Genomic DNA, 12,301 nt, shown 5'->3' with positions numbered 1-12,301 from the left:
AGGGACATGCCGGGAGGGACGAGGACAGAGCCACCTGTGCTGTGGTTAAGGATCCTGTGTGGGACAGGGTGGTTTCTGTATCTGGCCTGGTACGCCCAGGAGAGGTGGACCTTGGCTGTAAGTCAGCAGAGCAGGTGGGGGTGGGCTCTTGGGAAAGGCCTCCAGGGGCTCCTGGTTTCTGAGGTCTCCCATCATGCAGGGCCACTCCACTCTGCTGGCCTCAGGGCATGGCAGAGGAAGGCCACCAGCCCCTGGCGGCAGGGAGGAGAGAACAGGTGCCTGGGACAGGTGCCATCGCCAAAGGCCTTCGCTGTCTCTAGGTATTGGCTGCCTGTAGGGCACGTCACATCAGAGAAATAGAAACCTACGATGGAGAAGAGGAAACCTGACTTGCAGACTGATGCTCACTTCCCAGTCCTGGGGCCGCACATGGCTAAGATGGCGCCTGGCGATCAGCCAGAAGGCGTTATCGTGGGTTATGACGAAAAATCGGACCACCTCTAGGATAGGCTCAGAACCCTTCCGCCCTCGTGGGCAGCTCCGTCTCCTTCACTGCCTGTAGGATGGGTGTACACGTGAGCTCTCCCCACCCTGCTGACCTTTATCCTGATTGGCTCCTGGGCCTCATATTAGCTGTGTGTGCTTCCTCAATAAACGAGCTCCAGCCTTGACTGGTCTCCCTGATGCGTCTGATTGTCCTCTGGCGAGGGAGGGCTGAGTGCGGGCGGTCAGTCGGCCCTCTCCTTTCTTGGCTCATCCTGGCCAGGGCGTGTTCTTCCCATCTCTCCCGCAGGTCGGGAGGGAACAAGGGCTAAAACCCCCGACATCTGGTGCCCGAACAGGGACATGGAGAAGTCGGTTCACCAAAGCGAAAGTATCGGGGAGCCAAGCCAAGCAAGTTCCGAGGTCAGGGTCTCCCTGAAGAGATGGGGAAATCTCACACTAAGCATGGTGCTCCGGCTCTTAAAGTGCTGAGATTCAGGCTCAAAAGGCGAGGTTTAGAGATCTCAGATGCCCAGGCCGAAAGGACTGGGAAACCTTGGCACACACTGCACCCAGGTTGGTGGATGCCAGTCTTTTGGATTGGCCACCTGGGACCGAGCAGAACAACTGGTGAGGAAGAGGGAGATTACCTTAAAGGACCAACTAATAAAACAAAAAGGCGGAAGCAACCCCCATGAGCGATTAAGGTCAGCCATGCTTACATTATTTCAAATTTTTCCCAAGAGCAACCTCTGACTGCTTTCCAGAGACATTGGTCTAATCAGACACCTTATTTAAAGGTAGAGGTCCGATGGAGGGACCCCTTACTGGATCATAGCACGGTGCTGATCCCCTCATTAGTGTAGGGAGGGGATTTGGATGTGATTCCCGATTGGGGAGCCAAGTCCAATTTGGGTCCCCGCTAGAGATCTAAAATACTGTTTGCCAGAACAAAAGTGATTTCCCAAGAGCACCCCCTCTTGAGGTATGATTCTTTATTTTCTCATTTGAAATGAAAAGACCATTCTGGACGCTTTGCCTGGTTGTGACTGGACTCCTCATTGTCTCCCTCGTGGCATTCATGTTTGTTGGGGGATACATGCTGTGGGAAGGCACACTTTGATGCTGTAAGTGGTGGTAAGCCAATTTGTTGGTCCTTATATGCCCCTGCCCCCAGGAAAGAATGGACCCTTAAAGGCTACTGCCATTCCTGTTTGGTGGAATATAACCTCACCTCTCCCTAGTAGATGCCCTATACTCCCACCCCACTCAGAAGTCCTTTTGCCCTTGGTGACCATGCCTAATGTCATCTGTCTCACTAGAGACAGCACTCTAGATGTGGGGACGTTGAATCCCCTCTGGTGGGGAGGCAATAGGTTTTTTGACGGATCAGTAGGTGGTATGCTCTGTCCTCCTAAGGGTACTGCCTTTCTCTGTGGGGATATGGCGCACAGTGTCCTACTGGGTAATTGGAGGGGGTCTGCACTGTGGTCCTCCTCCTCCTGACACTGGGATCCTCCTTAATGACCAGTCCCTGCCTATACTGCTGGTGATGATTCCCTTTCCAGGCCCCAAAGAGCCATTCATGCTGTTCCTTTGCTGTTGGGCCTGCGGGTGGCCACGGGGATGGGTACTTGACCTCTGGCCTCGGTACTTCTTCGCAGATGTACAATAAGCTTTCTCAGCGGATGATAGGTGACATGCACCATGTTGCAGCCCTATCTTGGACCTGCAATCTCAACTCGACTCCTTGGCTGCAGGAGTCCTCCAAAGCCATCATGGCCTGGACCTGCTTATGGCCATAGAGGGAGGACTGTGCCTGTTCCTTCAGGAGAAGTGCTGCTTCTATGCCAGTCACTCTAGTATTGTTCAAGATAAGATTAAAAGGTTAAAAAGACCTTGAAAACTGTCGGAATGAGCTGCAATAAAGCTTTCTGTGGACTGGGCTAAATGGGTGGCCCCTTTACCTTCTCCCCTTGGTAGGCCCCTTGGTCACTATAATGCTTGTGTTGACATTTGGACCTTGTGTAATCAACAGGCTCCTCCAGTTGCTCAAGGATCGAGCCAAAGCTGTTCAATTGATGGTGGTCCAGCAGCGATAGGCCGTCTTACGAGATACTGACTGGGAGCCCTGTGAGGTTGGCCATGGGCCCTACCAGGATGTGCAGGTGTAAGTCAGAGGCAAGAGGGTCTTCTTCATAGGCCTAAGTCACCTCCCCTCCTTGAGGTTTCCCACTGGGTCTGCCGATCCTGCAGGTGAACTGCCTGAAGAGCCAGAGTGGTAGTCAGTGACAGGTAAGAGCCCCAGAGGGGGACAACCTAAGACAGGCACACTCTCCAGTGAAAGGTAGACACTGGCCAATAAAACAAAACGGGGGAGATGTAGGGCACGTCACATCAGAGATGGAGAAGAGGAAACCTGACTTGCAGACTGATGCTCACTTCCCGGTTCTGAGGCCACACATGGCTAAGATGGCGCCTGGCGATCAGCCAGAAGGCGTCATCGTGAGTTGTGACGAAAAATCGGACCACCTCCAGGATAGGCTCAGAACCCTTCTGCCCTCGTGGGCAGCTCCGTTTTCCTCACTGCCTGTAGGATGGGTGCACACGTGAGGGAACTAGGACTAAAACCCTGGCAGCCACCCTGGCAGGGGCAGCTCCCCAGGCCCCCTCCCTTCCTGGGCACAAGCTGCACTGGGGTCTGCACACGGTGGCTCATGGGGTGTGGGTAGCATTGTGCCCTGTGCCGAGGAAGACGCTGTCAGTGGGCTGTCCACAGTCATATTGCTACAAGTGGCCCCTCAGGTCTATTGTTGGTCCCTATCCCCTGCCTGGAGTCCCCACCAGTGACCTTCACCAAGGTCCTGGACGGGGAGTCCACCTCCCCCCTTGTTCCACCCCTTCCCATCCCACCAGAGTCGGGGTTGTGCTAAGCTGATTGACAGCTTGGTCCCCTCTGCAGAAGGGCTCCGAGTGGCCCCCAGGTTCAGGCGCTGGGAAGCAGAGCCGCTGCTTGTCGAGTAGGATCTGGGGCTGCCAGTGCCAGCAGGGACCTGGGCTGGGAGAAGCACGAAGCGCGTCCCACAGAAACCAATACCTTGCTGTTAGATAGATGTGGCCTTTTAAGTGCAAGGGAGTGGGACTCGTTGCTCCCGGGGATCCTGGTGTGGATGAGATGCTAATTTTTCCCAGGCTCGCTCAGTTCCTGTGCCTGGAATTGCACAGATGAATGGGCTGCGTCTGGACAAAGGCACAGCAGGGCCTCCAGGGCATGGAGCACCTGAGCCACCACCTGAACTTCATTTCCAGGCTCCTCCATTCACCACCTCCGCAAAAGCGCAGCCTCCTGTGTGGCTGGTGCTCGCTGGTTTCTCCATAGGCGCCCCCCACCCTCCGGGAGCAGCAGGGCAGCAGCTGACACTTGTCCAGGAAGCCCAGGGACGTAGGACATGGGGCCGCTTCCCCTCCTGGCCGCATATAGAGCCCTAGCCCTGGCCCCCCACTCCCCGCACTGCAGCCCCACCCTGGAGGAAGGAGGGGTGACCCAGGGACCCGGGGGCCATGAGTCTGCCACCTCCCTGTCCAAGGAGGCAGCTGGAGACTGGCCCCTCTCCTCTGACCACATCTTTGCTGCTTGGGCTTCGCTCTAGGGCCCCAGCCACACAGGACAGGCAGGGTGCCCTCGTGGGATCCCTCTCCACACGAGGCATTTGAAATGACTCCTGTTTCTCTCTAAGCAAAGGCCAGAATCCCCACGTGGCCAGCAGGGCCCCATAGCATGTGCCACAGCTGCTGTCACAAGCTGCCACAGGCTGAGGGACTTGAAGTCACGGGGGCTTACTTTACAGTTCTGGAGGGCGGAAGTCCCAGGACCAAAGCGTTGGCAGGGCCAGTGCCTTCTTGAGGTCCAAAGGGGACGCGCCTCCCGCCTGATCTGCAGCCCCCAAGGACACCAGCGCGTCCTCAAGGCCAGCAGTGGCGTGCCCGCGTCTCCCAGGCTGGCTCGGCTCCCATCGAGAGACCAGGAAACAGTCTCTGTCCTCAGGTGTGGTTTCTCTCTTCCTCTGCTGTGCCGGGAGGCCATCACACACACTGTCCCCTCCACAGCTAAACCTCCCCGCCTGGGGCCAGCCATCAGCATCGATGTCCACCTGGGAGTGAGGGTCCCCCTGTGGCCATGCTGGCTTACTCCTGAGTGATGGGCACTAGGTTCTCCTAGACCATCATGGTCCAGGGCAGGGCATGGCCCACAGGCACATGGGGGACAGGGGATTTGCTCTATAGAGTCCACGAGCTGCCAGAGCCGGGGGACATCCGAAGTCCCCCAGGTGGGAGCGCCCAGAGAGAGCTCCAGGGGGTGGGGTGCTATAGCAAGGACAGAGGCAGCCTGCTCGGGGAGGCCAGCTCCAGCAGGTGGACCCAGGCTCAGGCCAACCTCCAGGGACGGATCAGCTCCCCAGGTCTCATGGGCTGAGGGCCTGAGGGTGGTGGGCTACTTCCCCCAGGGTGCCCCCCGAGGTCTGTCTGGAGGTGAGAGCATCTCTCCCACACTGCCTGGACGTTGTCACTGGGTTGGCAGATTACAGGGCATAGTGGATTCTCTGCGCCCACCAAGGTGCCCCCTCTCAGGAGGGGGCCCTGGTCCCGGAGCCTGCTGTATGCTGGACCCTCATGGGCTGTTACTTCCTATGTATAGCAAATCCCATGTTCCTGCAGGCATGAGTGTGTGTGTGTGTGTGTGTGTGTGTGTGTGTGTGTGTGTGTGTGTGTGCATGTGCGTGTGTGTGTGCACACATGTGCATGTAGCTCAGTCTGGAATCAGGACATGGGCAGGGCAGTCACAGACTAGAACGGTGACTACCTACATGTCACATGGCTCTGGCTGCGCAACACAAGGGTGACTTTCCCCACAAGATGGGGGTCTGCTGCTCCCTGAGCATGGCCCCACAGTGTCCCGGGCTCTGATCAAAGCCAGGCGTGGAGGACACAGTGGAGCTGGTGAGCTAGGTCTCTCCCTCCCTGACCCCGCAGAAGTGCAGTCTCTCCTGGTGGTCATCCTGGCCAGCCCGGCCTGTGGCCTCCATCTCTGGCTCCGGCTTGGAGGGAAGAAGGGGGCTGGATGCATGTCACTCATCATGGTGCCCATGAGTGGTGGCCTGGGCTTCAGTCTGAGCAGGAAAGATAGGCAAGGAAGAGGAGGCGTGGGGGCCTGCTGTGTGTGGACCCAGGGCCAGGCAGGGGCCACAGTTGGCCAAGTGAGTGCTGCCCTGGGGTGCCGCTGGGCTGACCGACAGTAACCCCAACTCTCATTTTGCTAAGGGGTAGAGGCCAGCTGCAGAGAAGGGTCCCTTGACCCAACCAGGGTCAAACAACTTCCAGGATCGCAGGAAGGCTGGCTCCAGGGGGAGCTTCCAGGCCCGTCTGCACAGTCGTACTGCAGAGGGACGGCCAAGCCCACTGCTGTCCAGCATGGTCAGAGTGGGTCCACACCTCCGCTCCCCGGTGTCCCTCTCTGCTGCTGTCTGCAGCAGCCCCTGGCCCTCGGCACTGACTGCAGACCACAGGAGGCCCACCTGAGCTCTCACCTGCAAGGGGTGCTGCATCGCACTAGCCTTCCTGGCTTGTAGGCACACTGGACTCTGCAGCAGCCAGTAGGCCATGTCCACACAGCAAAGTCTCAGCTCTCAGCACCTGGAACACCCGATGGCATGTGGCCCTTGGGCACACAGGAGGGCAGAGCAGGCAGCCCTGGTGTCCCTGGACTGGAGTGAGCAACTGAGGCCCAGACAGGCCCCTGAGCCTGCAGCGCCGGGAGGTCTCAGCTGGCCTCCAAGCCACATGCAGAATGCAACCTTCAGGCTCCCTCCTACGGCGGGGAGGGCGAGAGGGACAGAGAATCAAGTGCCATCGGGCGCTCCTGGCCCCCGGGGTGAGCTCTGGAACACAGCACAGACAGCCATCATTACTGTGGCAGAATCCCGCCGCTGGGAGTCTGGGGCAGAGAACGGAGACAGCGCTGGACAGAGCAGACCCAGAATGGGAGTGGACACGGGCGCTCTGCTTCTGCTGGCTCAGGAGCTGCTGCGGGGCTCCGTGCAGCCCGCACCCTCCCAGAGCCGCAGGCCTCCGCGCAGGGCTGCCGGGGGAAGGACCCGGTGCTGGGAGGACAGCGTGGGCCTCAGGTCCTCCAGTGGCGTGGCTGGCTTCTCCAGCTCCCTCCTCGTGCCCTTTCAGGGCTTCCGCCAGCCTTTCTCCAAGTGACGTGCTTCTCTTAAATCTGGTCCTGTTCCTCCATGACCCCTGGTGGCTGTGCCAAGACCCTTGGGCATCGCTTGTCTGGGGGGTGGTTTAAAGGAGGGCCTTTCTCTGTAGTCTCTTCAAGAGCTGCGAGACCTTGGTAGAACCTACCAGAACCCACTGGAACCTGCGTCTCTCTCACCTTCCCTCCAAGTCCTCTCAGCAACTATCTGGACCTTTCTGTAGAATGTGGACACTGGGCCCCTCTGATGTGGGAGCCAAGGAAGAGCCTCCCTGGCCCTTACAGATGCGGCCCAGGCTGCTTCCTGTCCCCATGGAGGAGGTGACAGGCCTTTGGTGATGGCAGCACGTGGCCTGGGGGTTGAGGGGTGTTCATCTGGTAAAAGGGACCCCAAGTTGCAAGTTGCCCGCTCGGAAGCCAAGTGCCAGCGTCAACCCGGGCCGTGACTGGAGGAGGCAGGGGCCGGTGGGAGCCAGCTGCTCTCCCAGCAGCGTGGGGACCCTTCAGTGGCCCACAGGAGAAAGGTTCCTCCTGCTGCAGCTGCTACAGCGTCTTTAGGGTGGAGGGACAGGGCGACGTGTCCCCAGCCCCTGCTGTCCCCTCTCCTTTGGTGGGGGTGCAGCTTTAGATGGGAGCATCCTGTGTCTCAGGGCAGGTGCGCCTCCGGGAGAGGCTGGGGGGCCTCCCTGGGGAACAACTCCACTTTCTGTGACTTTCCTGGACCTGAGAGACCGTCCTGTGCCTCCCATTGACAGGGTCAGTGCCGGGGAGGGACACAGCAGAGACCACGCCTTTCCCTTCCTGAGTGGAGCCTGCTGCGGGGAGCCGGTGGCAGAGGGGACATGAGCCAGCTGGAGGCCTTTGAAACATGGGCTGGAAAGGCCCCAGCAGACAGGGCCTAGCCAGGCTGTCACCGCCTGGGCAGGTGTCCTCGGGGACAGAGACGCAGCCCTTCCTCAGAGCTCACACCACAAGGGGGCTCGACAGGGAGGGACGGGAAGTGTGTGTCTGACCTTGTCTCTCGCGGTTCAGTACAGAACTAGGGATACAGGTCCCTCTGGGCTTTCTGGACAGGGCTCCAGGGCCCTGCCGTCCAATATGGTGGCCACTAGCACAAGAATTTAGATGAATGAATTAAGTCAAAATTAAACTCCTCAGCCACTCTGGTGATGCTCGGGGCTCAGTGGCCGGGTCGTCTGGCAACAGCGCTGCGTCCTAACCTTCCTCCCCACCTGCTTTACAGTCCCTGACCCCCCCGCACTGCCCAGCCAGTGTTCAGAAGATTCTCTGATTTCTAAATTCAGGCCTCTGCTCACACACTGATCTGGTTCTAGTTCCGTCTCTCTTTGCACAGTTCTGTGGATTCCAGTGATGAGCCCTACACACCTTTTGCTACGTCTAGTGTTATTATAAATGGTTCATTTTAGTTCATTTCCAGTAACTGCTGTAAGTTATAGAAATGGCAGTTTTTGTATATTAGTCTTATATCTTGCAACTTTACTGAATTTACACCTTGATTTTAGCAAATTCTCTGGGTTCTGCGTATTCCATCAATCATCTGGGCAGGAGGGCAGTTTAGCAAGACATTGCCAGTCCTCGTGCCTGGGCTTTGTGGGATGCTGTTGGCAAACCTTCACCCCTCCTCCAGGCACTGAGAGAGAAGAGGACCTTCCTGCCCAGCTGGACTTGGGCTTGGCCACGGGACCTATTCTGGCTGACAGAATAGAGTGGACCTGAGGCAAGCTGAGGCCAGAAATTCACTTGTGCAGTTAGGCCTCTGTGGTCTAGGATCTCAGGAGAAGAGCTTTGAACTTGCACCTGACCCGCAGTCTCCAGCTGCATGAAGCAGGGAAGTGGAGTCATCTCCTGGTTCCTGGCTGGGTCAGCCAGACCAGTCACCCTGTGAGGTCATGAGCTCAGGGTATGTGCTAAGCTGAGAACCCAGGGGGGTTTGTTACACAGCATTTATGTGGCTGTTGCTGACTGATACAGCAAAGCTAGACTTGAGTCTTTAACCTATTATGTGTTTAAATGGGATCACCTGGTGGGAGGGCGCTGTGTGAATAAGGAGCTCAGGGGAAGAGGAGGAGGATTTAGCCCCAGGAGACCTAGAAGGGGCAGCAGGTGAGTTATGGGGCCCACAGGCTGTGGTGCTTTCTAGTCTTAAAGAAGAAATTACTTCCTAAAGAAAAGGCACCAACTTAGGAAAGCAGAAGATCAACCTCTGCCACAGGCCTGAGCTGTGGGATGAGGCCCCAGGCTGCCGCTTGGCTCTCTGCCTCCCCCTGCCCGCGCCCCCTTGAGGCGACTGGTTCCTCTCAGCAGTGTCAAGCTCCATGCCCTGCGCTGGAGCTAAGGACTGGGGCCTTCCGGAGCTGGTGCAGGCAAGCCAGGGTGCCGCTTGGCAGCTGGCAAGGGACACGAAATGTGGGGTTGCATCCTGTCCTGTGTCCAGCCCTCAGTGCTGCCCTGGGCAAAGCCGGGGCCTGGTCTTTGGAGGCACTCAGGCCCACCCCTGCTACCCAGAGACACCGTCACTGATGTGCCCCACCTGTGCAGCCTTCTGCTTCCAGGGGCCAAGTGCACCCTCCCCTGGGCACACAGGAGAAAGAAGTCCTCCAGCAGGACACCAAGGTCCCTCTGAGTGAGGCGGCTTGTGCCCACCCACCTCTGCTTGGCTCCCTCGGTGTTTGGAACGGCCCAGCTCTGCAGTCCCGGCTGACGAGACTGTCCATCTCTATGCCCTGAGACCTGCCCCCTATCTTTCATGGTCCACTCCCAGAGGGGACGTGGAGGGGTCACCCACATGTTGATGGGGATCACAACAGCGTAACGAAGTGGAGGCTGGCGTGTGAGATGCCACCTGGAGACGTGGCTCCCGGGGAGTGGGAGAGCATATGGAACCAACCTCCAGGACAGGCCAGTGTGGTGGGTGGGCGGCCCTGGTGACCACGGGGGGCCTAAACTGAGCACTTCCACCTCAGGAAGGAAAGCGGGTGCTGTGGGACCCTCTGTTTCCAGCCAGAGTTGTCCTACTCAGCGGGAGATAAATACCAGCCTTCACACTCCAAAGTACTAGTCCTGCTCATAACTTTTCAAACAAGGAATAAAGACGAGGAGACACATAAAAATGGTTCTGTCAATTTGGCCCAATTTCAAATTATCTAATTAGAGGAGAGCCAGAGCTTCCTATTTCTAGAAGCGTTTACTGAGGTTGTTTCCCAGCGAGAGGGTGAGATGAACAGAGTGAGGGCCGGTGGCACAGGGTGGGGACAGTCAGGACCAAGGGCCTGGGCAGCCATGGCCCAGCACGTGGAACCACCAAGGCTTGTGACGCCAGTCAGGGGTGATCTGTCCCTCTGCCAGTGAACAGCAGATGGTTGGCTGGGACGATAACGCCCTGCTGGTCTGTTGCACTTAGACAGAACATTCTGGATACCCGGTATTCTGCAGCCTTCTTACTCTTCTACGACACCTGGGCCACTCCCTCTCCAACTGTGCCCTTCTTGGGACAAGGTGACACATGCAGTGAGTAGGAGAGCATTCATCATGCGCAGGTGAAGGGCCTCACCCCCATTCCCGATAGGACCCCCTCCAGGCACCAACCTGCGCCCCATTCCCTCCCGCCATCTTCCAGGCTCTGATTCACCACAGCAGTTGGGGTGTTGAGGGGCGTGGGGTGACAATGTGTCGGGAAGTGACAGCATCGGTCCGAAGAAGCCCCTTGTCTCAGGAGGCTGTTGGCCATGGCCTGACCACACCGGGCGGCAGGATACTGCCACGTTCCTTCTCCGGAGTCCGTCCAGGCCCACGGGGTGGTGCAGACCCAGGTGGACAAGAGCACCCCTCAGGACCTCTTCCACGGTCCGACAGCAGCTTCCACATGGCACAACTTCAGCCGCCAAGGGGGTCTGTGCTTGTGGTCACCCTCCAGCTCAGGCAGAGCCCCAGCTGCCAGTCCAAGCCACAGTGTGTGCGGTGCCCACCTGTGTGCCCTCTTCCTGGCAGATAGTCCCTCTGGCCTTGGAAGAGGGACCTGAGGCTCCCGGTTGAGCCTGTACTGCTGTCTGGGGGCCCTGCTGGGGGGTGGGGGCACACTCAGAAGGCTGCCCACCCAGACCAGGTCACGTTCATGTGCTGGGACAGGTGCTGAGGCAGAAGCACTGGACACAACGGTTCCAAGGACAGGCTGCTCCAGCTGGAGCAGGAGACAGGTCAGCGGTTTCCAGGGTGGGTTCCATGTGCGGGAAGCCCTGGGCGTGTGGGAAGGCCTGGTCCCTAACAGAGCAGGTGTGGGGCTGTGCCGAGGGACAGCGGTGGCTCAGGTGGGCGGAGCAGAGGCTCCGAGAGCAAGGCAGGCCACAGCTGTTTCCCAGAGGTTGTGGGAGGGGACCCCTGGTGGCGGCCCCCGCCCTCACCTGCCTGTCTCATCTGTGCCTAGCAGCTCGCTGCACACCTGGGGGTGTCCTGATGTGAATGTCACCTGTCACACTCCCAGTGGGGTGGAAGCCTGGGATGTTGTTTGGTTAGATAGCTCTGGGCTGCAGGGGTGAGATCAGAGGAGGGGGCAGGAGATAGCGGCCAGGGCTTTGGGCAGCCCCAGGTGAGCAGGGCGGGGGACATGGAGGTGGGGAAGGACCTGGGAACGTCTAAGAGGGAAGACTGGCCTCCTGTGACCAGGGTCCGGGAAGGAGTACTCAGGAAAGCTGAGGAATTAGAAGCCACATCTCTGGTCTGGGGCTGGCCTGAAGCAGGGAGGGAGCCCAGTTGCTGGCCGAGGCCCAGGGTGCCTCTCTGAGGGCCCTGCGGAACCACGGCTCTGGCTCCTGGGGGCCCACGGCTGCCTCTTGTTTCTGACCCTGAGGAGAGCTCCTTCCAGAGAACTGAACCCCACTTTTAGCCTCTGCAGGGATCGTACAGCCCACCCCCAAAGTCCCTTCAGTGGGAAAGACCCTGAGGCCCTCCTGGGCCTGTCCAAGTGACGTGCTTTCTGGGGCTGGAGGGACATTCTGCTCCGTGGGGCGGGTGGTGACTCGGGACTGAGCGCGCTCTGCCGGCTGCAGGAGCAGGGTCCTGTCATTTCCCTCTGGAGTCTGCGTGTCCACTGTGGGCAGGGCTTAGAGGGGCCCTGCCGCTGTGCTGGGCGGCGGGAGGGCAGTGCCGTCCTTTTCCTTCAACAGGGCTGCTCCACGGCGTTTCTGAGGATCAGTTTTGAAATGTGCAGTGATTAAGGACTGTCCTGGCCACGCGGCTCTTCTGCCAGCAAGACACAGGCTGATAAGGGCCATCTGTGGAGGTGATTCCAGTGGGCCCCACGTTGGCCACCGCAGGGCCAGCCTGGCCTCATCCAGTCTCCAGCCCACTCCTGTGGTCAGCCGAGCCAGCCTGTCCCTGTGGTCTGAAGGCACGTCAGCAGAAGTCACCCAGGGGCACGCAGGGAGACTCCTTGTCCCCCTAATGGGGATTTTAATCCTGCAAAGCCAACAGCCCAGGGAGGGGCGGCCACGCAGAGCAGGGGCCTCGCAGCCAGGGCTGAGGCACATTGTGCAGAGCCTGCCT

At 58.8% G+C, this 12,301-nt stretch overlaps 1 long non-coding RNA gene across 1 annotated transcript in view; it reads left to right on the top strand.

Annotated features, from left to right (window-relative positions):
* LOC144369075 (uncharacterized) overlaps positions 1-12,301 on the top strand; it is a 100,855-nt gene that overhangs the window by 58,842 nt on the left and 29,712 nt on the right. Inside the window, exon 7 of the long non-coding RNA XR_013428531.1 lies at positions 2,522-2,653. This is a non-coding gene — a long non-coding RNA (uncharacterized LOC144369075). The remainder of the gene's footprint in view (positions 1-2,521; positions 2,654-12,301) is intronic.

This window comes from Ictidomys tridecemlineatus, chromosome 12 (genome assembly GCF_052094955.1).
Source record: "Ictidomys tridecemlineatus isolate mIctTri1 chromosome 12, mIctTri1.hap1, whole genome shotgun sequence".
NCBI lineage: Eukaryota > Metazoa > Chordata > Mammalia > Rodentia > Sciuridae > Ictidomys > Ictidomys tridecemlineatus.
Note: the sequence above shows the minus strand (reverse complement) of the source record. Positions and strands in the feature narration are given on the sequence as shown.